Source organism: Trachypithecus francoisi, unplaced genomic scaffold (genome assembly GCF_009764315.1).
Source record: "Trachypithecus francoisi isolate TF-2019V2 unplaced genomic scaffold, Tfra_2.0 Lachesis_group8, whole genome shotgun sequence".
Taxonomy (NCBI): domain Eukaryota; kingdom Metazoa; phylum Chordata; class Mammalia; order Primates; family Cercopithecidae; genus Trachypithecus; species Trachypithecus francoisi.
Window position 1 is genome coordinate 77,111,958 of NW_022681473.1, and position 27,466 is coordinate 77,139,423.

Consider the following 27,466-nt stretch of genomic DNA (forward strand, 5'->3'; position numbering starts at 1 on the left):
TTCTTTTTCTATACCCATGAATCACCCCCACCTCCCCCTACACCCCACTACTCTTGCCACCCTCTGGTAACCATCATTCTGCTCTCTATGTCCATGAGTTCAATTGTTTTGATTTTTAGATCCCACAAATAAGTGAGAACATGTGACATTTTCCTTTCTGTGCCTGGCTTAATTCACTTAACATAATGATCTCCAGTTCCATCTATGTTGCAAATGACAGGATCTCATTCTTTTTTGTGGCTGAATAATACTCCATTGTTCATATGTACCACATTTTCTTTATTTATTCATCTGTCAGTGGACACTTAGCCTCCTTCCGAATTTTGCTATTGTGACCAGTGCTGCAACAAACATGGGAGTGCAGATATCTCTTCGATATATCGATTTGCTTTATTTTGAGTATATACCCAGCAGTGGGATTGCTGGATCACATAATAGAGATCATAAATCTCTATTTTTCCAGAATTTTTAAACCATTAATTTCCTGCTAGTATGTCCTAATAAATATTTTATAAAGCAAAATTATACAATTTTAAATTGTTTTGAGTTTTAAAAATGTCATATGCAAATAAAAATGATGATGTTACTGTTGTTATTCTTGTAAAGAGACAGCCAGACTTTGGAAGGGGAAACATAGATGAAGAGTCAAGGTAGGGAGGACTTGAACCGCAAAGGATTTTGTATCAGTCATTAGGATGCTTAGTATTTTGTATCAGTCATTAGTGACTGAAGAATTATTGGAGCTGTCTGGTTGTCTTTGTGAAATTGTTTGACCTATTTATTACTTTTACTGTATCTTCATATACAATATACTTTTCCTGTGGTCTCTTTCCTATATTTTAATAATTTAGAGGTGGGTCGTGGGAGTTATGAACAATGACCCACTGATTTCCAAAAACTTCTTAATTGTATTCAGACACATTATCAGGATAGTATTGCAAAAAGTTCACATAGTTTGCCTTTATATTTTTATGTTTTATCTAGTTTGAGGATATAGCATTACCCAGTAGGGAAAATTCAATCATAAAAAGCTTAAAAACTAGAAACCTAACTTGTTGACATACACAAGAAGAAAGTCCAATCTCAAATAAATTTTCTTTTTCATGGACATTCCTAACAGAGCAGGTATTTAAAATCCTTCCCATTGTGGAACTTAAAGACGTACTTGATTGATGTGTAGCATTTCTTAGTCATCAGAAGTTTTTGAGGTTTAAAAATAAATCATTTGTTAAATACACCGATAAAGGCCCAATTTATAGCATGGGTCTAGGAAATTATGTTTTGAAAATTGCTGCCATCAACCCAGTATTTTTGGTGTCGAAAGAAAATCAACCCTATAAATATGTGTTTTGGTGCAGAACTACGGAACCTTTTCCTGTTTCAGTCACAAGTCTAGGTTAAAAACAACAGTTTAAAATACTTTCCAGAAGGCTCAATACAAGGTTTAAGTGCCAAAATAAACACTTTTAATTTTCTGAGGAAAGGGGTTGTTTTTCTCCCAAAAGAAGTACTATCACCAAATTCACTGTTCTTGGCAGGAGTTAGTTTGACTAGCTCAACAACAGAGGTTTGGTATATGGTAAAATCAAACAATTTATAAAGTATTACAACCAAACAAAACAACATTAGATTTGTCTACATGCTAGCTTGTGTTGGGAATGAACAAACACTATTGTACATAACACTTGGCAGGTCCAATTGCATTTGAATATTTTATTTTAAAATTAAATTTTATTATAAATAGATAACATTTGAAGACACATTTATTTCATTTATTAACAATTATGTTAAATCTAATTGCATGAAGTTGGATAGTCAAATGAGACTGTCCCCAGGACTCCATTTATGGTAACCTCCTATGAGAAGAGGATAGGGAAGAATTTTATATTTGAAATAAGTCAACTTGTGTTTTTATCCTAATGGGCAAAGGGGAAATGGGCAAAGGGAAAATGGGGAAATGAGGCCTGCTTTCAAGAAAAAGAAAATATGCCATTTTTTTTTTTCAAAGAAAGAACTTGAGAAGTAGTTTCATAAATGTTTTCCAAAGATGTCACAAGATGTGATGACTATACTATGAATTTACTTAAAAGCAACATGTTTTTGATACTGAAAACTATGTGAAAACTATAATGTATAATGAAGTAACTTACTTTTACATAGCTCTTCATAGTTTTGTAATAGTTATTTTACATATATTTCATATGTTAATGATCAGATTTTCACATCATACACCAGAAGTAAGGCTTATGTTCAAATGAAATCACCCACTTACTTCTGGTGTGTAATGTGAAATGCTTCAAAGGCTTGGGCTGGGAAAAGGTAATGTGTGAGGAGAGAGTTCTAGTTTTTTTCTGGTCAGCTGGCCTGCCAGCCATGTAGCTAGCCATCACAAGTATCTCTTGATACCCATACATGCTATGGATTCTGTTAGGAACTGGATTACAAGGGAAGGTGGAACATATCCTGAGGATGTTTTGAAAGAGGTTTTTGTATAATCTCAGTGGGCATTCTTCGTAATAGTTTTACCTCCTTTGTTCAATCACCTTATTTTTATTATGTATGCTATTGTCATTGCTGTACCTTAGGGCATTATTTGTTTCTGTTGATTTTGGCCAAGCAGAAGTCATATTTAAAAACTTTTTAGAAAATTTGGTCTCATGCACCCCTTGAAATAATTTCTTTACTTCCAAATATATATTTATGGGCAAATCAGTTTGCATTCATCATAATTTTTCATTCAGGATTGGGCCTTCCCAACAGTCATGTGAAAAAGTAAATCAGTTTCTTTTGATCACGAACTCTTTTAATTAAGAAGCAAAAGAAAGAATCAACAATAAACATCAAAACTGTTGCACTTAATCCTACACACCCATAAAAAAGAAAAATGCAACATTTAAAAATACTAGTTCATTGATTTTATGTTCACCATTAGGTATCTGTCTATGAAGAATATTTGAGAGAAAGGAAGTAGTTGAGCGTAATTTTTTATAGATAAATTTAAAATAGTACTGTAAAGTGTATTATAACTACTTTGATCCTAATCTAATAAGTACCAGTTAGAAATTCTTTCCACATGCCTTTGCAAAGGCAACAACAAATCCAGGTTTATTTTAACATATAGAGTGAATGGTTCCAACTTGTCATAGCAGTTAATCTATAGACTATATGGGACTGATTCACAATAGAAATATCTTACATAATCTGATGTCACCATTGTGCAGCATGGCATTTTTAGTTAGAAATCAGTGCAAGTCAGAGTTTATGGTTATACTTTAAACATTTAGAAACATTATTTCTTTTTGCCATTTGAGAATTCTAATCAATTCTCTGTGAAGGCATAAATAAATGATTTTATTAGTCTCAAGGTGTAGATTTAGTTTATCTATTTAAGAAAACCAGGCTATTTATTGATTGGACAACCTGCAAGTATTGAGTGAAAGACTTGTGATTATTCTTGAACATCTTTATATAAGTATACCTTAGTATATTAGAGATAACTTTAGCAGCAAATAAAAAACTTTTGATCTTGACCTTTAAACTATTTACTGATTTTTAAGTGAAAGGTCTTTAATGTTAATTAGGTTCTATGTTTATTTTTAATTTTTATAGGTATGTAGTAGGTGTATATACTTACGGGGTTCGTGAGATGTTTTGATACAGGCATACAGTGCATACCTAACTGTCATATCAGAATAAATGTTTCATTGCCTCAAGCATTTATCATTTCTCTGTGTTGCAAACATTCTAATTATATTCTTAGTTATTTTTAAATGTGCAATAAATTGTTGACTATAGTCACCCTGTTGTGCTATCAAACAGTAGGTCTTATTCATTGTATCTAACTGTATTTTTGTACTCATTAACCATCCCCACTACCCTCCACCCTGCCCCACCACTACTTTTTCCAGCCTCTGGTAACCCTTATTCTACTCTCTATCTCCATGAGTTCAATTGTTTTAGTTTTTAGCTTTCATAAATGTTTGCCTTTGTGTTCCTGGCTTATTTCACTTAAAGTCCTTGAGTCCCATCCATGTTGCTGCAAATGATAGCCCTTTAAAAAAAAAAAAAAGCTGAATAGCATTCCTTCATGTGTATGTACTATATTTTCTTTATCCATTCATGTGTTGATGGGAACTTAACATTGCTTGCAAATCTTGGCTATTGTGAATAATGCTGCAATAAATGTGAGAGTGCTTGATATCTCTTTGATATACTGATTTGCTTTCTTTTGGGAATATACCTAGCACTGAGATTGCTGGTTCATATTGTAGTTCTATTTTTAGTTCTTTGAGAAACCTCCAAACTGTTCTCCATAGTGGTTGTACTAATTTACATTCCCACCAACAGTGTACAAGGGTTTCCTTTTCTTCGCATCTTCTCACAGCATTTGTTATTGCCTGTGTTTTGGATAAAAGCCATTTTAACTAGGGTGAGATGATATCTCATTGTAGTTTTGATTTATGTTTCTCTGATGATCAGTGATGTTGAGCACCTTCTTATATACCTGCTTGCCATTTGTATGTCTTCTTTTGAAGAAGTAGCGTAATTGTAGTGTAATTTGAACTCAGGTAATGTGATTCTTCCAGTTTTGTTCTTCTTGCTTAGGATAGCTTTGGCTATTTTGGGCCATTTGTGGTTCCGTGTAAATTATATGATTTTTTTTTTTTTTCTATTTCTATGAAGACTGTCCTTAGCATTTTCATAGGGATTATACTGAATCTGTAGATTGCTTTGGGTAGTGTGGACATTTTGGCAATACTGATTCTTATAATTCATGAACATGGAAATCTTTTTATTTTTTGGTGTCCTCTTTAATTTCTTGCATCATTGTTTTATAGTTTTCATTGTAGAGATCTCTCATTTCTTTGGTTAATTCCTAGGTATTTAATTGTATTTGTAGCTGTTGTAAATGGGATTACTTTCTTGATTTATTTTTCAGAATGTTCACTGTTGGGATATAGAAATACGACTGATTTTAGTATGTTGATTTGGATCCTGCAACTTTACTGAATTTGTTTATTCTAATAGTTTTTAGTTGAGTCTTTAGGTTTTTCCATATCTATCATCTGCAAAGAAGGATAATTTAACTTCTTCGTTTCCAAATTGAATTTCATTTCTGTCTCTTGTCTGATTGCTCTAGCTAGGACTTTCAGTACTATGCTGAATAACAGTCGTGAAAGTGGGCATCCCTGTTGTGTTCCAGATCTTAGAAGAAAGGCTTTCAGTTTTTTCTCATTCAGTATGATACTATCTGTGGGTCTGTTGTATGTGACTGTTATTATGTGGAAGTATATTCCTTTCAGGTTTTTGAGGGTTTTTATCATGAAAAGATACTGAATTTTGTTAAGTGGTTTTCCAGTATCAATTGAAATGAGCATATGTTTTTTGTTTTTCATACTGTTTATATGATGTATCACATTGATTTATTTTTTCAAAAAACCCAACTTTTCATTTTGTTGATCGTTTTTATATTTTGTGTGTATTTCACTTATTTCTACTTTGATATTTATTTTCTTCTGCTAATTTTGGGCTTGGTTTGCTCTTTTCTAGTTCTTTAAGGTGCATTGTTAGGTTGTTTAAAGTTTTTCTGCTTTTTTGATGTAAGTGCTTATTGTTATAACTTTTCTCTTAGTACTGCTTTCACTTAGTTCTGATTGTTGTTAAACCATCCTTGCATCCCTGGGATAAATCCCAGTTTTTCATGATGAATTACCTTTTTACTGTGCTGTTTAATTTGGTTTGCTAGTATTTTGTTGAGGATTTTTGTATCAGTGTTTATCAGATATATTGACCTGTAGTTTTCTTTTATTGCTATGTCTTTGATTTTGGTATCAGGGTACTACTGTCCTCATAGAATGAGTTTGGAAGTATTCTTTTCTTCTTTATTTTTTAGAATAGTTTGAGTAGGATTGGTATTAGTTCATATAGTAAAATTCTGCGGTGAAGCTATTGGGTTCTGGGCTTTTCTTTGCTCGGAGACTTTTTATTACAGCTTCAATATCATCCTTTGTTGTTGGTCTATTCAGGTTTTGGAATTCTTCATGGTTCAATTTTGGTAGATTGTATGTGTCTAGGAATGTATTCATTTCTTGAAGGTGTTCCACTTTATTGGCATATAGTTGATCATTATAGTCTCAGGAGCATTTGAATTTCTACTGTAATTCAGTTGAATTACATGAGTTGCACTGTCTCCTTTTTCATCTCTGATGCATTTCTGCATTTTGCTTAGTTATTCTGGCTAAAGGTTTGTTGATCTGTTTATCTTTTCAAAAAACCAGCTTTTCATTTTGTTGATCTTTTGTATTTTTTGTGTGTATTTCTTTTATTTCTACTTTGATATTATTTTCTTCTGCTAATTTTGGGCTTGGTTTGCTCTTGCTTTTCTAGTTTTTTAAGATGCATTGTTAGGTTGTTTGCTTCAAATTTTTTTGCTTTTTGATGTAGGTGCTTATTACAAACTTTTCTCTTAGTATTGCTTTCACTGTATTTCATAGATTTTGGTTTGTTTTGTTTCCATTTTCATTTGTTTCAAGAAATTTTTAAATTTTCTTCTTAATTTCTTCATTGGTCACTCAGTGTATTGTTTAATGTCTATGTGTAGTTTCCAAAGTTCCTTTTGTTATTGGCTTCTACTTTTATTCCATTCTCGTCAGAGAAGAGACTTGATATGATTTCAAGTTTTTGAATTTTTTAAGACTTGTTTTATGGCCAGACATATGATCTTAGGTTCTTTTAAAAAAATTGCTTAAAAATGCACAGGAACCTAGTCTAAAAAAATTAAATTATATACAGAATTTAGAGGTTAAAAGTTGTACTTCAGAGTTAGGAGATGTGCCTTAAATAATTAGATTTTATTGTAAAGGGATTACTTGCAGCAATGCAGAAAGTGAATTTGGGATTTGGAGGGGATATATCACAGGTAATAGGGGATGCTGTTGCAGTTATCCAGCAGAGAAATGGTGAGGACATGACCAAAGCTTATGGCAATGATACGGTAGAAAGTAGGTTTATCTGAGGTGTAAGGATTGCTGCTTAGATGAGGAAGAGGAAAAACGCTGGAAGGTAAGCGAATTATAAAATAGGAAAAATGTGTGAACATTGAATACAAGCTTTGCAAATACTGAGGCTGATGTGCTTTTATGACATTCAGCTAGAGAAATAATGGGTATCAATTGGGAATTCAGAGCTCAAGTGATAAATCTGGGCCAGGGGTAGAAATTTAGGAGTTATCAGCCTGTAGATATTAGTTTAAACCACACAGGTTGATAGTGTTCTGTAGTGAGAATATGGAGATTAAGAAAAAGGGTTGCAAGTATGGACTGGAGAATCTTGATGTTTGAAGCATAGGCAGTAGGAAAGGAGTCAGTAAAGCAGAGGCCGGAGTAGTGGCAAGGGGCGTTATAAATACCTTGTTAAATTTAGGGTCTACTATTAGCTGTCACACTAGCTGTCTGACTTTAGACAAATTACATAACTTTACTACACCTCAGTTTCTTCATTATGAAAACTGTAAATTAACATGTGGGCCTCATAGGTAGGGCTGTGAGGATTGAATATGACACAGTGTCTTTCAAATGTTTTTGATGTGACCCAAAATAAGAACTGTATTTTATATATTATGATTATAATATATACTGTATTTTATATATTATGATTATGTTACCATATATACATGTATATATATGTATATAAATTTCTCAGAAAAATACTTACCTTCCTACATGTGATATATTTGGATATTTTCTATTCTAATTTATGTTTTTAAAAAGCTGCTTTGACTCACTGATGGATAGCAGCCAGTAGTGAGAAAAAACATGAACTAAAATGCGTGACCACCTAGAACAGTGACTGATCACTTAGCGAACGCAAAGTTAAGAGTAGTGATTGTTGTTTTTAAACCAAGAGAGAAAGTTGACTAAAATACAGAATTTCAGTAAGGACAGCATTATCTTTATTGTTACTCCTCTAGATGTATCCAGTAAGTGAGAGGTAAAAAGTATTCATCTGCAGTCTGATGGTCAGTGGTAAGCTGCTAGAGAAATTTCTATAGTTGGGTTAGGGTAGTGGATTAAGAAATAAATGTGAAATAAGGAAGTAAGAGGGAGTTTAGTAAACTTGAGAAGCTTGAGAGAAAAAGATAGGGCCATTTGTTAGAGGATTAAGGGTTTTTCTTTTCTTTCTTGTCCCCTTCCTACCCTCCTTCTCTCTCTTTCTTAGACTGGAGAGACTAGACCTTGGGAAAGTTTAAGTGAATAAGAGAAGATTGAAGAAGCAGACAAGGTTAATAAATTGGGGAATGGGAACGGGAATAGAGTCTAAAGTCAGGTCCATAATGTCAACATTTAGGGGTACATTATTAAAATTGTCTGGGAGAAATTATTATAAATGGTTAGGAGGAAATTAAAATGGTTTGGAAGCCTTGCACATGTGTTTTAAGTGAACGAGGACTGAAAAAAAGTAGGAAATAGAAAAATCTAATGCTCGTGGCTTTCTAAATACATGGTCTTTCTTAAAATGTAATTTGATTTCTTATAAAAATAGACATGGAGCTGGGCTCAGTGGCTCATGCCTGTAATCCCAGCACTTTGGGAGGCTGAGGTGGGTAGATCACCTGGGGTCAGGAGTTCGAGACCAGCTTGACCAACATGGAGAAACCCTGTCTCTACTAAAAATACAAAATTAGCCAGGTGTGGTGGCACATGCCTATAATCCCAGCTACTTGGGAGGCTGAGGCAGGAGAATTGCTTGGACCCGGGAGGCGGAGGTTGTGGTGAGCCAAGGTCACACCATTGCACTCCAGCCTGGGCAACAAGAGCAAAACTTGGTCTCAAAAATATATATATATATATGTGTGTGTGTGTGTGTGTGTGTGTATATATATAGAGAGAGAGAGAGAGACAGACATGGACATACATGAAGCCATTATTCCTCAGAAGATATATACAGATGAAATGAGGCACTTCTGTTATTGGCAACCAAACCTGTGAGTTTACCAAAAATGCAAAATTTGTTCAATGAAAGGAAATATTGAGATTGTTAGGACTGTTGCTTTCCTCAAAACAAATGGAAAAGATGAGAAAACATGGGTTCATAAATGTTGTGAATCATTTCCTTTGAGAATACAAAGCTTATTACACCAAGTCACATGACAGTGATCTGAATTTATTGGTAGAAAAAAATTTGCCTGCTCATTTGTTGAGTGTACTCTAAGAATGAGAAACTTGTGGCAAATCTGTTGTCATTTTTTTACCTGTCAGTCTTTGAGGTAGTTGTGCCCAGATAAAGAAATTACTCCAACACTTTATAATGAATATAAATTGTTTTAGTAGACGGCAAAGAGAAATATTATATGGAGAAACAGCATGAACCTAAAATGCAACCCCTTAAGGTAAGGACTTAATGGGACATGATCATGTCAAAAATGGCCCGTTGCCTTTCAAAAACTTGCAATAAAAATGACATTCTTAGGTGGTTTTAAAAATGTGAATATTTTATTTGTTATTTTCACTGATGTCAAAGTTCAAAAGTGGATGACATTCATATGCTATTAAATCAGTGGAAAACTCACACCACTAATACATTATTCATTGCTGATGGTCTTATCCTAGTTCTACAATAGTTCTCAGAGGTTCCACTGGATATAGTAGCCTCTTTGTTAATCAAGATGGTTGTTTGAACTTAAAATAAAGGATGAGCCATATATATATATGTAGCCTGGTGTACATTTCTAACCTGATGCAGTTTTAACCTGTTAGCATTTTAAGGTAAATCAAAGTGGCACTGTGTAATCTTATTTCTGTCTAAGTTACAATTTACCTAGAATTTAATAGTAACAATCGTTGTCTCATGAAAAAGTAAATTTGTTTCATGTTTTATAAATTCTTTTTATATTATTGACAAAAATTAATAATTCTTATAAATTCAGTTTACTCTTTAGAAGTTATGAGAAATGAAAATAAATTGTTGTTGTTTTGAAAATGACAGTCCACAGATTTTAAAAAGCATTTTTTCAATAAAGCATTTCTGTTTTGAGCAAGAAGGGTGTCTTATATATAAAATCTGTTACCTTTGCGGAAGTCTCAGCATATCAAACATTCATACATAAAAGAAATGATTATGATAAATTTCTAATAACAGTGGCGAGGTTTTAAAATAATTTGGGTATTTTTTTCCTTGACAATGTCAGTAATAGTTTATTAGTATTGGTGATTACTAGAGGGAGTTTTAGGTAAAACAGTACTCAGTAAATGTTTGAATGAATGATGCTCAGTTAAAAAAAATTTAAGGAGTTGAAGTAAAATTTTTAGCCTTTCAGAGTTTTCATTGACTTAATTAAAAACATACACGTGTTTTAGGAGGTTCCATGGTAGAACAGAAATCATACAGTCTTCAATGCCATATATAACAGACCCCTCTTTAGGTTTTCGCTCTACCACTTACAAACTCTGTGGCCTTCAATAAGATACTTGGCTTCTTTCATCTTAAATTTGTCATGGATAAAATGATCCCTGTGGCTCTGAAAACTTAGAACAGATAATGCTACAAGAACATAATATTTTTAAACATTATTTATGTTTCCAAGCCCATCTTTAAAAGTCATTCAACCTATAAATGAATCTATAAAATATAGTTGAAGTACAGTGCCATTGGTACTGTAGAAACAAATAATATTTATGATAATATTTCTTTGGGAAAATACATTGATGTCCAGTGTGTTAGCCCTAGAGCAAAAGGACTGGGAATTATCCAGATGTGAGCTACTCCACAATCCCATATTTGGAGCTAGAGTTCAGCATGTGGGGGACTGAGGAGTGATGGGACAGAAGGACGGAACTGGAGAATCTTAGTGGGAGAATAACAAAGTAAGGGCTGGTGCAGCAGCTCATTCCTGTAATTCCAGCACTTGAAGAGCTGAGGCAGGAGGATTGTTTGAGCCCAGGAGTTCGATGCCACCTTGGACAACATAGGGAGATCCCATCCCTACAAAATATAAAATAACAAAACTAAATAGGTTAATACTACAAATTGAGGAGCCAAAGGATTGGGATTATGATTTAAAGTGGAGCTTTTCCTTTCATTTCTCTTTTTTTCCCTTTCTTCTCAATTTCTTCCCCACTCTGACTAGAGGAATTTGGGACAGCACAGTAAATGGGACTGGACAAAAAGGGATCTTGGAGTGTAGAGTGGAGATTGGCACTTCAGAGCAGGTAGGGGTGGGAGGAAGAGGACAGGGCAAAGAAACAAATATGTTGGCTCTGAATTTGCAGAGAAGCAAAATTCTGCCATCCTTCCCTCTATTGCCAGCCTTACTCTGAACTAGTTGTTAGTGTATCCATTGAAAACTGGATTTAAAAAGCTAGAAAGATTAAAGTGAGTGATGAATGAAGCCAAACAAGGTATCCAGTTTTTCTTCATTATTCAGATCTTTCTGGACATGTTTTGTCATAACTAAATAAAGTCACAGGTGACTCTTAAAGTATCTGCAAGAGCTGGGCATGGTGGCACATACCTGCAGCCCCAGTTACACAGGAGGCTGAGAAAGGAAGACTGCTTGAGCCCAGGAATTCAGGGCCGTAGAGTGCTACGATTGTGAGTAGCCACTGTACTCCAGCCTGGGGAACATAAAGGAGAATCTTGTCTCTTGAAAAAAAAAAGTATCTACAAGCACTTTAAAAAATTATTGTAGCCAAAGAGCTGCCATGCAGTTGGCCTTCTTTCTTTATAGTTGACTGTTTCTCCCCCTGCCTGTAAGGGAGGAAGTGAAGGTGAAGAGGAGGGAGGGTTAAGAGGAAATGGTTGCTAGAAGCAGTGAGGTAAGAGGAGGTCTTCAGTGTTTATCTAGAGTAGCCCTTTGTATTTAAAGGATATACATTGATTTTGTGTGTATCTTCAATGTAGCTATAAGACATTATTTTCCCAGAATTTGCTAGTATATCATCTGGTTGGTAAATTACAAAACTGGAAATAACTTTTTAACTTTATAATGAAATACATTGATGTTTAAGGGATCTATTACAAACATTGACTTCAAGACCTGCCTATTACCCCAAGGAGTAGGTTGCTCCCTGTCTCCATGTAAGGACAACCTTTTAATGGATGTCTTTTAAAATGAGATTTGAAGTTATAAACTTATTTGAATTTACTTTTAAACTAAATATCAGTTTATGTTTAAATAGTATTAGAGGATCCATTATATTGGTCAAAATAAGTGATTCCAACTATATAAACTTATGTAACTTTATACCTCAGTTTTAATTACAGCTAATTCTATCTCATTTAGGCTTGAGATGTAAATATAATCTGATTTTGAAAATGTGAGATTAAAGTTATTTGGAATAAGATACAATTTGCAAATTATAAATAAATACAGAAGTTGGAAGCTATTCGCTATGAAAAGATGATAAAATGCAGATACCTTAAAGAATTAACTTTTGGGTTTGTTCACTTAAATTATGTTGTAATATGTAATATGATTCTTCAAAATATTTTTTAATTTGGGAATTTATGATGAATATAAAAAGATTCCTTGAGAATGAGGAAGCTTCATATTGAGACATGATGCCCTGTGAATTAAAGTCAATAACTGGAGTTTTGTAGAGCATTTTAGAGGACAGTGGCCTCAAATTAAGATAATATTCAAGTGTTTTTTGGGGGGGCAAAAACATGTCTTTTGCTCATTGTGGAAAATTGAGCAAATATGACTGAAAAAATAATAATTATCACCCATAATCTCTTCTTTCAGAGACAAGTAACTATCAGTTTTATTTATATCCTTTTAGTCTGTTGGCTATGCCTCTGTCTGTTGGTCCTGCTTGCCCTCGCTCTTCCTCCTTTCCTCCCTCCTTTGCCCCTTTCCTTCCTCCTGCACCCCTTTCTTTCCTCCTGCCTTCACTTCTTTCCTCTCTCCTTCCACACATTTATGTGTGTATTGGTGTATGTGTGTATATATGTCTTTAGCTTCTCAAATGAGATTATATTATGTAGGCTATATGATTATATGCCTTTTATTTCCATATAAACACTAGGAATGGATTCTGATACTAATCTTCAACTCTTCACTAAGCAACTGGTGATAACTCTTAGCAATGTTGAGTGTGACTAGACATCCAAACATTATATCCTTTCGAGTTCTGGTATCCTCTTTTGCATGCTAAGATGTCTGCTTCTTGTTTAAGGAGCATTATTACTAATCACAGAAAGTTCTTAGATGAGACTTTGCTGATACGGCTGCTCAAATTTGAAGCAGTTACATTTAACCATTTGCTTTACTACTTATGAGGCGCTATAACTCACTGGGCTATGCTGTAACTCACTGTGTCTTTCTCAAGCCGGAATCTTTCTATTATATTCTTTTATTTAAGTTCCGTGTCACAGGTAATTAAAAGACACTATAGTATAGTTGAGAGGGAACTCTGGAATCCAGCTGTGTTGGTTCAAATCCTTCTCCATCTTACTTGTTTTGTGACCTTGGCTAAGTTACGTAGCCTCTTTGTGCCTCACATTTCTCATCTTCAGTGGGGATAATAATAGTACTTACCTCATGGGGTTATTGTATTGAATGTCTACTGCATAGTAAGCACTAAATAAATGTTAGTTGTTTTTGTTATTTAAATCTAAGCTGCAAAGATCATATTTATATGATTCTATTTATCAAAAATATCCAGCATAGAAAAATCTGTAGAGATACAAATTAGATTGGTGGCCTAGGGGAGTTGGGGGTATAGGGAATGACTACTAATGGGTAAGGGTTGTTTTTTTTAGAGTTGATGAAAATGTTCTAAAAGTCATTGTGGTGATGGCTGCACAAGTCTGAATATACCAGAAACCACTGACTGATACACTTTAGATAGTGAATTGTGTAATATGTCAATGGTATCTCAATAAAACTGTGAATATATTTTTAAATATAAGTTTGGCACATTCTTGATCAAAATTAAGTCACAAATTGCCAGATACAAACTGACCACAAGCATGTACTTCCTATGTCATATGTACGTCTAAGTCCTTTGCTAAGAATACATTCCAATTTAGTTTGAATATAAATTACATTTATAGTCTTTAGAAATATAATCAGTCAATAACTTGATTATATTTTGAGTGTATATTATATATTTGATTATATATTGATATTGATTATATTTTGCAGAACAATTATTTTGCTGTATTCTGTGTTTATTTTGGGAAAAAGGCTTTTTTTCAGTTGGAATCACTTTTAATATTTAAATTAAAAAAGTGAGCACTGACTTCTGTTTTTTTAAACACACAGACAAAGTCTAACAGCCACAATGTGCAGAGGAAAGGAGCTCCTGCCCTGTCTTCCACAGTCCCCATCCTGTGGCTGAAGCTGCAGCCAGTCTCTTTCCTCTTATACATAGGGATTCATAGTGGCCACTTTACACCACAGTTGTAATGCATTTTGTCTGTTTTACATTGTGTGCATGTCCCTCCCCGACAGCTCCATTCTTTAAGGAAAAAGAAAAAAGAAAAAGAAAGCCGTCATTAATAGTCAGGGATACATCCCTCCCACTGGCATCAGTTCCTACCCCACAGGGGAAAGTGAGATCTTCCAGTTAGGAGCAATTTTGTGAAAGGAGTATGTGGCCAAAGTTGGAATGACCATCTGCATGGCTGCACTGTGGTATCAGAGTGAAGACTGAGGTAAGTCAGGATAGCGTGGAGGGCACAGTTGCAAGTTAAGTCTCTTCATGAGACAATGTGGGGAGATTTCTCCCCACCAGGTTTAGATGGATCAGTGTGCCAAAGTTAAAAAAAAAAAAAAAAAAAAATCAAATAATCAGCAGTTCAAACACTATTGAATTTCAAACTTCTCCCACCGAGACAACTCATATATGGCAGTAACAATCTAGATCTTTCCAGGAAGTGAAGGTAGAGCCCCTTGCATTCCTCCTGAGAGCCCTGTGTTAGGTCCTAGAAGTATCTGCTGTGATTGCTGCTGTTGCTCCATTTGCATCTTCTCAGTCTCAAAAACAATGGGAAGAACCAGGATCATAAAGGAAGTGTTCCCAATCCACATGGCTGCCCTGGAAAACCCGTACATTTTTTGAGCCACAAAGAGGGAGAGAAAGAAGAGGTTCGGGCCGCCGACCGGACCCTCTTCGGAAACATAACCGTCAGGCCCCATCATCTCTCTGACAAGGTCTCATCTAGCTCCTTCTCATCATCCTCCTCCAACTCCTCCTTAGTCTTCTCCGCATCGCCTTTTGGTAGCAATTCCTCCGGGGACAGGGGTTCCCCTGCGACAGTGGCGGCCATGGCTGTAGGGTACACCAGAAGTGGAAAAAAAGGATAGGGAAAAGATATTTCCAAACCACTGTGCTTGCCATGGATAATTTTTTAAATGAATGGCAACACAGAAGGAGATTTTATGAGTGTGTATGTGTGTGTGTGTGCGTGTAGAACGAGAATACACATACACACACACACTACATATATATAATATCAGGTTACATTTTTTTTCCTCTTCCATAGTCTATTTTAGACATTTTTAAGAATTAGCATAGATAGCACAAATGGGAATTATTTGGCCTTATTCCAGTCTACATCCTTAAAACTTCAAATAAAACATCCATATTTGGAGGCTTATTTTTCACGTTGTATGGTTTCAGTGAATGGGCTCACTGGGAGAGAAAGTATACCATCTATATACAAGTTCATCTAAAATTCACAGCAAAACAGAATATTTTTCCACCATTATCAATTTTCAGCAGATTTTGTTTCAGATGTGTGATTGAGTCACTGAGCCAGGAAAGTGTTTACCTGCAAAGTGAGCTAATAGAAATGGGAGAAGCTTTTAAGTTCTAAAATTTCAGTCATCTCTGTCTAGCGTCTTCCCTAGAGGAAAGAGAAAGTGGGTCTCTTCCCTTTTTAAATTTTCCCTTGTTAATCACAAAGCCTTTTTGTACTGGTAGGGCCTTGATGGTGGCTGAGTGCTGGCTGTTTATCATGTTACTGTCATCCTCAAATGCAAAATATAAAGAGGAGGAGAAGACAGCTTTGGGTTTTCAAGCTTTGTGACAGCTTAGGACCTCTGAATCTCAGCTGCTCTCAAATGCTTTCTAAAGTGATTTGATCACTGGAATGGATTATGCAATTTTTATGGTTTTGAGCTCTTTGGGCATATTCAGAATAAGAATGATATTAAAAATCAGACAGTAGAGAACAATTGAGCTTATCAAGTTAGATTTCTTTTATTATCGCAAAAGCATCCAGTTCTATTATTGGAAACACAATTGTTATCTTAACTTCTGTTTCTTCCTTGAATGTTAAAAATATTTGTTGTATGTGATAATTCCAAATACTAATATTGTATGAACCTTCCTTGCAGGGTGTCATTGTAAGATATTTTCAGAGATTCTTATGAAAGATAAGGCTTTCCTTATCTCACTTTTGAAAACCACCAGCAACTTCTACTGGTATGAAACACGTAGAGACAATTGTTATAGCAAGCCTAATGTGTTGAAATTATTTGAATGATAAGAAGTTTATAATCATTAAAATTCTGGTCACTTTCCTGAATTTGTTATCAATTTTTTTTGGATTTGTATTACATCCCTTACAATTTTCTATTACATTGTAATGATTAATAAAACTGTGTGAGTAAATACGAGTTAGACTGATGGAGTTTTTACTTTCTTAAAAGAAATAGGCCTAATAAAATAGGGCATTCATTTTTTATTGTTCTTTGGAAAAACAGAAATAGTACTGATAAGGATGAAAAAGAAAGTTTTTTTTTTTTTTTTAAATCAAATGCGGTATCTCTCTTTATTGGTTCCTAATATGCAGTTGTTGTTAATAAACTGTTACAAATTTAAATATCTGATGTAAGGGCTATAAAGCAGTTCCCAAACTTTAACATGGATCTTTTAAAAATGCAGATTATGATTCCGTAGGTCTGGGGTGGGATGTGAGCTTCAGTAGTTCCAACATACTCCCAGGAGATGCTAGTCCTGGTCCTCGTGTCACACTCTGAATAGTAGAGCCGTAAGTCACAGCAAGAAATAACTTCTGTAATTGTCTTTAAAATCTGTAATTTTTAAGAAATTCCAGAGACTTTAATTCCACTGCTTCTCTTGGCAACCTATTCTAGTAGTTTACAACAAGTAGAGTCTAGACATTTTTCTCAACATCTTAAATTTCTGTAATGGGAATTTTCTCAGTTAAAACAGAAAATAGCTATTCATATAATTACTTTAGAAGGTCAAAGCGGCCGGGCGCGGTGGCTCAAGCCTGTAATCCCAGCACTTTGGGAGGCCGAGACGGGCGGATCACGAGGTCAGGAGATCGAGACCATCCTGACTAACACGGTGAAACCCCGTCTCTACTAAAAAATACAAAAAAACTAGCCGGGCGAGGTGGTGGGCGCCTGTAGTCCCAGCTACTCGGGAGGCTGAGGCAGGAGAATGGCGTGAACCCGGGAGGCGGAGCTTGCAGTGAGCTGAGATCCGGCCACTGCACTCCAGCCTGGGCGACAGAGCGAGACTCCGTCTCAAAAAAAAAAAAAAAAAGAAGGTCAAAGCTTATCAGGTCTCTTTCCCCTCCCTCTTACTTTCTTCTCAGCACCAACCTCCTTTAATAGTTCCATATGTGTATTTTGCCAAAATACATATTCTGCCTTGATTTATTACCCAGTTTTAACTACAAATCATCTACATGGGTTAGAGATCATGAGTCTGTTAATTATTTAGCAGATGAATTGATAAAACAGAGACTTTTCTTATCCAAAATTTCTCATTAATGTGTGAAACAAAAAAATTAGAAGTCTCTTCCATTTCTTTTTAAAATTTTGTTAATTGTATAAATAGTACAGTTTCGTTTAAAAATTCAAACAATGCAAAAGTATAATAAAAATGGAAAATTCTCACCCCTTTATCTACCTCCCTCTTTGTAGTTCTCTTTTTTTAGTTGAAACCATCTTAACAGTTTGCATATATCCTTCTAGAATTCTTTTCTTTTTGAGACTCATTTACACTGGAGTGTAGTGGCACAGTCATGACTCACTGCAGCCTCAAACTTCTAGCCTTAAGCAGGCCTCCCACCTCAGCCTCCCAGGTGACCGGGACCACATGTGTGCACCACCATGCCTGTCTAATATTTACTTTTGTTTTTTAGAGGCAGGGTCTCCTTATGTTGCTCAGGGTGCTCTGGAACTCGGGTGCAAGGAATCAGCCTGCCTTGGCCTGCCAAAGTGTTGAGATTGTAGGCATGAGCCACCAGCTTCAACACAGAATTATTTCTATACATACCTATGTACCTATGTTTATGTTTTTTAAAATGAGATCACACATTATATATTGTTCTGTAGTGTTTTTCTATTTAATAATGCATCTTAGGATTCTATCCAAACGTCAGTACGTATAGATCTGCCTCGTTGTTTTTAGTGGCTTCAAAAAAAAAAATCTATAAATAAGTGTTTAAACCTTCTCAACAGACATTTATACTATTTGCAGGTTTTCATTGTTGCAAACTGTACAACCATGAACATTGTTTTTAAAATATCTTTGTGCTCCTGTTCCAGTATTTCTAAATTTTTGTTACTATTTGTATATTATTGATAGGTGAGATGCTTAGCTACAGATAGATTCTTTGGGTCAAATGTACTAGACATATTTAATGTTAATAGATATTGCCAGATTGGCCACCAAAAAAGGCAGTATCCATGTATTTTCACTCCAAGAGTGCTTATTGATTCCTACATCCTAGTTCACGTTGGTAATTTTTATCTTTTTGTCAGTCAAATCATCTAAAATGTAGGTAATACCTCATCTTTGCTGTACTTTGTATTTCTCTGATAACTAGTGAGGTGGAACACCTTTTCATCGGTTTATTAGCCATTTCAATTTCCTACCCTCTACCTATTTTTTATTTTTAAATTTATCGCTCTGATTTGTAGGAGCTCTTTACATGCTATTAATGTTTGTTCTTTTCTGTTATATTGTTAAATCAATCAGCTGGTATAAACACAACCACAAAATCTGAATGTCATATAACAGCAAGCCAGTTGTCTGGCCAGCTCTGTTTCATGCTGCAGGTCTGTGGGGGCAGTTGGGGAAGTTCAGGTCCCCATATCTTCATTTTGAGCCCTGAGCTGAGGGGACAAAAATCTATGCAAGGAAGGCTGTCTTCATAGCAGTAGCATGAGATTTGTTTCTATTAACATTGTCTACAAAATATGGATACATGTATACATTAACGACTTTATTTCAACTTAGCACACATAAATATCTGCTCATTTACCAATATTTTTTTGTGAGTATGTGTTGCCTAGGTGGAGTTCTGAGTTGTTTTTAAGATATTGTCTTTCCAAAGCATTCAACTCAGTTTTCATGGAGGGGGTGGGAAACTTTCTTCCTTTTCCTTTTATGTAATATGTAAGCCAGTTACATAATTACATTAAGAAGTACAACTGACATGAACACATTTGGGGACAAATATAGCTGAGTCTTGACAAGCATATAACAACTAATATGAAGAGAAGTGTATGTGGTCCTATTTGGAGTAGTGTTTTATTTTTGAGTAATCAATGTGCACATTAGAATATTTACAGAGAAAATAAGGAAACTAAGATAAATTTGTCCTATTTAATCTCTTAAATGGAGATTGGATACAATAACTGTTACTGTAAAGAGCATATTTTGAAAATATTTGCAAAGTTCTGATTCTTCATATTTTGTTACTGCAATATCATCATCACTGTCCTCTTCTCCATTCCTTTAGAATTTTTTCCATGCCTTAAAGCTGTCAAGATTTGGCTCCTACCATTCTTGTTTTGGCTCATTATTTATCCTAGTAGAGCCAGACTTCACTCATACTTTTGCTTTAGGAACTGGTTGACACATTTGACATATATCTTGATTCTTACATATTAAAAGTAAATGAAGTTCAAAAATTCATAAACTGTAAGCTGATGTAGTGTTCTTTTTAGTCTAATATGTTGCAACATTTCATAAATAAAAGTGTTATTCTCTAAGGTGAATAATACCAATACTTAATGTTTCATAGGATCACAGGGTTTTGGAGTATGAAGCAAATTAGAGATTATGTAATACAGCATTGTCAATTTTCTGGTGAAGAAAACAAACTTGAAATATTTTTGTAGCTTTTCCTAGATCACACAGCAGTTAGTGGCAGAGACAGAAGTGGAATTTTTGCATAATTTACTTTCAAATGCCAGTAATTATTTTAAAACAATTGAATATTTTGAAATTTATGTGAGGGACATGGCAAAAGACTCAGTATTATTTTTGTATTTGTAAATACCACATTGTGATGGCAAGCCTTTTAAAAAGGAAATATGAAATTAAATGAAGGACCTAGAAATTAAGGAAGATAGAAGCTTGATAAAAAATTTCCTAATGCATATTTTGGATTTTATATATGATATAGTTTAAACTGTAGTGGAAATATTATACCATGTCATGGAACGCTTTATCTTTCTATTTGAAATAGTAAATATTTCTAATTAGTGCCATTAAAAATTTTTGAAATTCCTTTATTGTGACTAGGTTTTAAACTAGAAAAGAGGATAAAGGTTACTTTGTAGTCAGATGTCTGTGATCTCTGTCTTTGTTTCAGTCAGTCTCTCTCTCTCTTTTTTCTCCTCTCCTCCCTCCCCATCTCACTTTGCTGTACTTTTCTTTTTTTTGTTATTGTTTGTTTTCTGCTTTTACCTTAATTTATAATGTTAAGGAAGTAACTAGTAATCCACTATGGCACCTAACATTATTAGTCATGTCATTTTACGTGTGACAAATATGTAGATAAATGGTATTTCAGATCCAAATTAAATTGATGTTACTGTTTATATATTATTGATAGTTTCTTTTTAATAGGAGCTATACTTTGCATTAGCATATATTTATAATCTCTTCTGATCTTTTATCATGAATTGATCACTTTTTCTTACGAAATGTATTCAGATATGTATTAAAGACTTATTTGAATGCAGTCTGTACATTTTAAGAATTTAAGCTGTTTAATCTCTGCAAGGTAGTTCCAGCCTTAAGCTCACTGTATATAGTCAGTTGTCATTTAAATTCAATCTTCCAGATCTGTCATAGGTTGAATTTTTCTGACTTCAGAAAAATCTTAAACTTTATTCTTTATTTATTAGCTTTGAAGGCATTATCTTGCTTCTAGTATTAAAGTTCATTTTGTTGAGAAATGATTTACTAGATTTTTGAAGAGACTTATAAAAAGAGATTGTATGTTATTTTAAAGCTATGAACTTTTTGAAATTTCATGAGATAGGTCTGAAATTAATTGTAGAATATAGTTATAGGTTGTACATTCTTATTTGCTAGAGTAAATTGGCCACAATAATAATAAGCTACAATTAAAACATGAAACTTTGACATAAAGAAGAAATTGGAATGTTACTCACAGCTGTTGTAATAAAAGAGATTGACTAGACATGTATTGTCTATTCACACTTAGATCAGCTCTTTTGGAAGGAAGAAATTTAGAGCTAAAATAAATAATATTTAATGCTAATTTTATAAACTGATAGTGAGAAATATAGCTAGAATCCAAGATTTTTAGTCCTACACATCTGGTTGTGATGATTTTGGAATCTTTACACTCTGATAATATGTCTTTGTTATGATTTTAGAATATTTTCTGGTCAACTCATGAAGCAGATATGGAAACAAGTCCTGAGTCAGACCAAGTTCCTATCATCCGTGGAGAATACTGGACTCTTTTCATTCTGAAAGAGAACAATTCTTTGGATGGTTTCAGGGAGCCATTTTACCATATTGCATATAAATGGAGTCTATTACTCCTCAATGTTTTCTCTTCTCTTCTTTTTCCTCTCTTCCTCCAAATTTGTTTCCTTTGTTTAAATACTATGTCAGGCCAAATTTTAATAAGGATCTAAACACTTCTGGAAAATAATTGGTAGGCACCTTCTATGAAATATTTGAATGTTCTCTTAAAGATGAATTTAACCCAATTGGTCACCATTTGATAGCATATTTAAAGAAAATAAAAGACAAAATAACTTTAAAATAGTGTTTAGATGGCTTATATAATGCCAAATTACCTCTGAGATAAAAACAGGAGCACAGGGTATTTTGTATTTCATTTAATCCCTTAGGTCATAGCTTGTTATTAAACATTGTAAAGAAAATATCAGTGATCATTGTATGCACTGAGTCAATTTATTTTTTATTGAGAATCTTCCTAGTTTTCTCAGTGTTCCTTGAGATTCTGAGAAAGTTATTTAAGATCTCTTTACATGCATGTAATTTGTAGTCATATACTGAGCCGTCGATCTGTTAGACTTATAGCTAAAAGGTTTTCTTGAAATCCTTTCTGTTTTTGAACAAAGATTAAATGTTCTTCATGACTCAGAGTAATGAAAAAGGAAATATTTATTTTGAGGATAAGCCAATTTATATATTATTGGACATTACACAGACCACCCAGGCCTGAAGCCTACTGTTTATAGTTAAGGATTTTAAATCTACATATGCTCTTGAGGAGCCAGAGTTATCTGTGTTCCAACTAGAAAGTTTTGTGTCTGCAAAGGGTAATAATTTAATGTTCTCCACCCCTAAGTCCCTCACCCTTGGCTGGTAAAATTCTTGTCAAGATTATTTTATTTCCACAGGGGAAAAGGCTTCTTTGGACCTCAGTAATAATAATATTGCGAAATTTCATCTATCAAAGGACTGATGTTTTAATATTGTTGGAAAACATTCGAGTTATATTTGTCTTCAAAATCAGTTTGTTTGAATGTATATGTATGTATATATAGCAGAATGTAGCTGACTTGTTTTTAGTGCAAATTTCTAGTTTCTTTGAAGGTTTATTTTCCTGGCCATCAAACTTTAGAATTCTTCAAGGATTGGTTCTAGGCTCGCTTATTGTCTCTCTTTTTTCATTGTAAATAACTTATCCCATGCTTGTAGCTTTAACTACTATCTAATGCAATAGGAGGGGAGAAAAGAGAAAATGGTGCAGAACAGAAGTTATCAGACATGAACCTCCTCAGCTTCCCATTAGAATGTCGTATCTGTTAGTTTCTATGGTTATCACTAAAGCAGGAGGCAGGGTCTTTGCTGAAAGAAAGGCTAGAGGGTCAAAGGCCTGAAGAGAATTTATGTGGTTTGAAGTACTTGTTTTGTATAGATAGAGTAAAATGACAGGCCTACCTGGGCTGTGTTCAGGATCGCTTTGAGTGTGGTGATTATGTTTTGTTGTGTGGTTTTCCCTAGCAGTACATAGTTGCCTCATTATAGGCACGGAGAAAGTGATTAGTTTCATCCAGGGTTGGAGTTTTGCCAGGTGGAGGTGATGGAAGAACTGAGGAGAAAGGAGCTTAGGGTGGTAGAGTGTTTCCTAGGGTCATGGAATTTAAGCTGGATAAGGAGGATAGTGAGAAGAAAGTATTGGAAATGGAGAGAAATATGGAGCTAATGAATCGGAAGTGTCTTAAGAGTCCAAAGAACTCTGCTGTAAGTGGTAATGAGGTCTAGTTATACATTAATATAAAATGTGTGTTATATTATTAATAAGTTAACAAAAAGCAATATTAGAATTTTAGTTCCTTCATGGAGAGGGGATGGATGAAAAAATTATCATCTATTTATTTCATTTATTTAGATATATAGGAAAAGATAGATTTTGAGCTGAGAAAGTCCTAAATGGTAAGTAGGAAGTCACTTTCTAATTTCCTTCTTTTACACAGGATAAGCATTCTAGCCAGCTTTCTCTAAAGAATGGAAAACTTGCTTTATCTGATTTCACATGATTGTGGGGGCTTTATTATATAGTAAAAGAAAAACAAAAGTGTTTTTGTGATTAAAAAACATTTCATTGGAAAGGTATTTTTGTCCACGGAAGATAATAGTAAGCATCAAATAGTTATTTAAGCTTATTGTTTTATTCAGAGCTTGGATTTTGTGATCGTTTTTTGTGGTACACTATATAAAACCTTCATGAAAGTAGAGAATTGTATACATGATATACATTTCAAAAACTAATGCATGAAACTAAATGTCATGATCAGTTTTCTTTTTTTTTTTGAGATGGAGTCTTATTCTATTGCCCAGGCTGGAGTGCAGTGACATGGTCTCCACTCACTGCAACCTTCACCTCCTGGGTTCAAGTGATTCTCTTGCCTCAACCTCGCGAATAGCTGAGATTACAGGTACCTGACACGACGCCCAGCTAATTTTTGTATTTTTAATAGAGACTGGGTTTCACCATGTTGGCCAGACTGGTCTCGAACTCCTGACCTCAGGCAATCAGCCCACCTCAGCTTCCCAAAGTGTCAGAATTACAGGTGTGAGCCACCGCGGCCATGATCAGTATTCTTATTTCCCTGTAAAACATGTGCCCTGTAGTACAGGACAACTAAACAAAGTCCTGGTCACTTGTTCACTTTCAGGGGAGATTAAGTACCTACTCTTTTGTTCCCTGCCCTGCCCTCCCCTTCCCCACTCTCTTCCCTTCCCCCTCTCTTCCCTTCCCTTCCCTTCCCTTCCCTTCCCTTCCCGTCCCTTCCCTTCCCTCCCCTCCCCTCCCTTCTCCTCCCCTCCTCTCCCTCCCCTCCCCTCCCTTCCCTTCCCTTCCCTTCCCTTCCCTTCCTTCCCTTCCCTTCCCTTCCCTTAGCTTCCCTTCCCTTCCCTTCCCCTTTCCCTTTCCTTCCCTCTTCCCTTCCCTCTTCCCTTCCCTCATCCCTTCCCTCTTCCCTTCCCTCATCCCTTCCCTCTTCCCTTCCCTCCCCACTTCCCTCCCCTCTTCCCTCCCCTCTTCCCTCCCCTCTTCCCTTGCCTTCCTTCTTTTTTTTTTTTTTTTGTGTGTGTTTTCTGTTTTTTGAGACTGGGTCTCACTTTGTCCTCCAGGCAGGCACTCGCCCCAACACCTGGAGATTTTTTTATTTTTTTTTGTAAAGACGGGGTCACCCTATGTTTTCCAGGCTGGGTCTCCCTATGTTTTCCAGGCTGATCTGGAACTCCTGGGCTCATACAATCCCCCCACCTTGGCCTCCCAAAGTGTTGGGATTATAGGTGTGAACCACCATGCCAGGCCCCTGCTCCTTTCTAAAGATGGTCTGAATATGAATATTTACATGTCTTACACGTTGTATACCTTTTGTCTGTCAATGATTGCATTTTAGATGACTTAAATTATGATTTAAGAATTTAAACTGGAATGAGATAATCTTCTTAATCTTTATTTTAAGAGTGTATTAAGAACAAAATTTAAATCTTTAGGGTTAAGAATATTGAATGGATGCTTATGGATTTAACAAATAATTCTATTTTGTCTCCTATTTGCTATTTTTTTGACTACACAATTAGTAAACTCAATTTACTAATATTGTTAATATTCTTTATTTGTTTTGTATGTTTTGTTGCTTGTGGAAACCTGATTAGAGCTTTTGAGAGTGTATTTCAGTCAGAAGTGATTTATTTTGTGTATTTAAGCTAGATTCCAGCTGTTTGAAGTTTTTCTTTTAGAAGTCTAAGTTTCAGATAGCATCTAAATTGAAAAGACGGTTCTGCTTAAGGTGCCTATCCTAGTCTTTCTTAAATAGTTTAAATTCTTTGTTTTTCTAAGTTTCTCATAAGTTTATTTAGATTTTTACCTTAAAAAATTTGTTATAGAGGTAGGATTATAGGTTTTCAAATTCACTTTTAAAAATGGCTAGTTTTAACGAAGGGGTGTGTGTTAAAAAATTACTTCTACTTCAAGAATTTTGATTAGCTAAATTAATAGCATTCAGTAGGTTGTCTGTAAGAAGTCCTACAATATATAACTAAAGAACATTTCCTTAGTGTTTCTAATTCAGAGGTTACATCCTCTATTAATATGAAGAGGAATGAAATCATTCCCACCATATGATTTGTCATTTTTACTTTTTCCTCTGAAACTAAGTAAGACTTTTTGTAGCTCTCCTGTACTGCAAAGCATACTGTTCTTGTGGAGAAATAAGAATATTGATCATGACATCGAGTTTCTATAAACTATTGCTTTTTTATATTAGTCACCAAAATATGAGCAATTTTATACGTAATTTTGACTTATAGGACTTATCAAACTTTTCCTGTTTATTATTAAAATTGAATTTTATAAAAATCATAATGCATAAATTTAAAAAATGTATAAAACAATATTTTCCAGTCAGACATGAGCCGTCATTATTCTTTGGATACAGATTACTGTGTATTTTCTCTCACAAGTTTTTTTTTAAGAAACTTTTTCAGATTCAGATAATGTATACCTGAAGGAACGTCTGAATAAATCATAATTCGTTTTGTCTTCATGTGACTCACAATGATAAAACACTTTTCATGACACTTGCTATTTCAGGTTACCTATCAATTTACTTTTAGAAAGGTCATTATGATTGCTGCTTTCTTGACTATAATCTTTAGAAGAAAGACCTCCTTGAAAATTATATACCACCACCAAAAAAATGTCTGTGATCATTGTCTTACTTGGTTTAGGAGCTGTTCAGTTTGATCAATAACCAGCCCCCAAGAGCTACAATATGGTCACATTAATGTACTATGAATTTCTATGATTTTTTATGATTCCAATATCAATGAAGAGAAAAAAGTTGTGTCATGCATTTTATTACCACCCTATTAATCTTTAGAAAAGTCACTTGATATCTGCGGGCTGCAGTTACTTTCATGATTATCTAAAACAGCATTGTCCAATATGGTAACCACTAGCACATACGGCTACTGAACGCTTGAAATGTGACTAGTCAAGTGTAGCTTGCCATAAGTATAAAGCCTACACCAGATTTCAAAGACTTGGTATGGATAAAGAATGTGAATATCTCATTAATAATACTTTTATATTGATTATTTGTTGATATGGCAATATCTTGGATATATTGGGTTAAGTGAAATATATCATTAAAATTAAAGCCCGAGTGCAGTGGCTCATGCCTGTAATCCCAGCACTTTGGGAGGCCAAGGTGGGCAGATTGTTTGAGCCCAGGAGTTCAAGATTAGCCTGGTCAACATGGCGAAACCGCCTCTCTATAAAAAAATACAAAAAAATTACCTGAACTTGGCAGCATGTGCTTGTTGTCCAGCTATTTTGAAGGCTGAGGTGGGAAAATTGCCTGAGCTCAGGAAGTCGAGGCTGCAGTGAGCATAGATCATGCCACTGCACTTTAGTCTGGGTGACAGAGTAAGACCTCCACCTCAAAGAACAACTAAATTAATTTTATCTATTTCTTTTTACTTTTAAAAATATGGCTACTAGAAAATTTCAAATTACACATATAACTTGCATTATATTTATATTGAACGACTCTGCTCTAGAAGATACAAGATGACCTCTATGAACCTTTCTAGTCTCAGCACTGTGATGATTCTTAAAATTTCTTTTTTAAATTTCTATTTTTTGAGATGGGATCTCACTCTGTCACCCAGGCTGGAGTACAGTGGCATGATCACAGCTCATTGCAGCCTTGACC

At 34.7% G+C, this 27,466-nt stretch overlaps 1 protein-coding gene and 1 pseudogene across 5 annotated transcripts in view; one reads left to right on the plus strand and one right to left on the minus strand.

Moving 5' to 3' along the window:
- The window catches only part of TMEM135 (transmembrane protein 135), a 264,729-nt gene that overhangs the window by 186,736 nt on the left and 50,527 nt on the right, over positions 1-27,466 (plus strand). The gene's annotated exons all lie outside the window — the stretch shown is intronic.
- On the minus strand, positions 14,780-15,273 carry LOC117079803 (annotated as a pseudogene).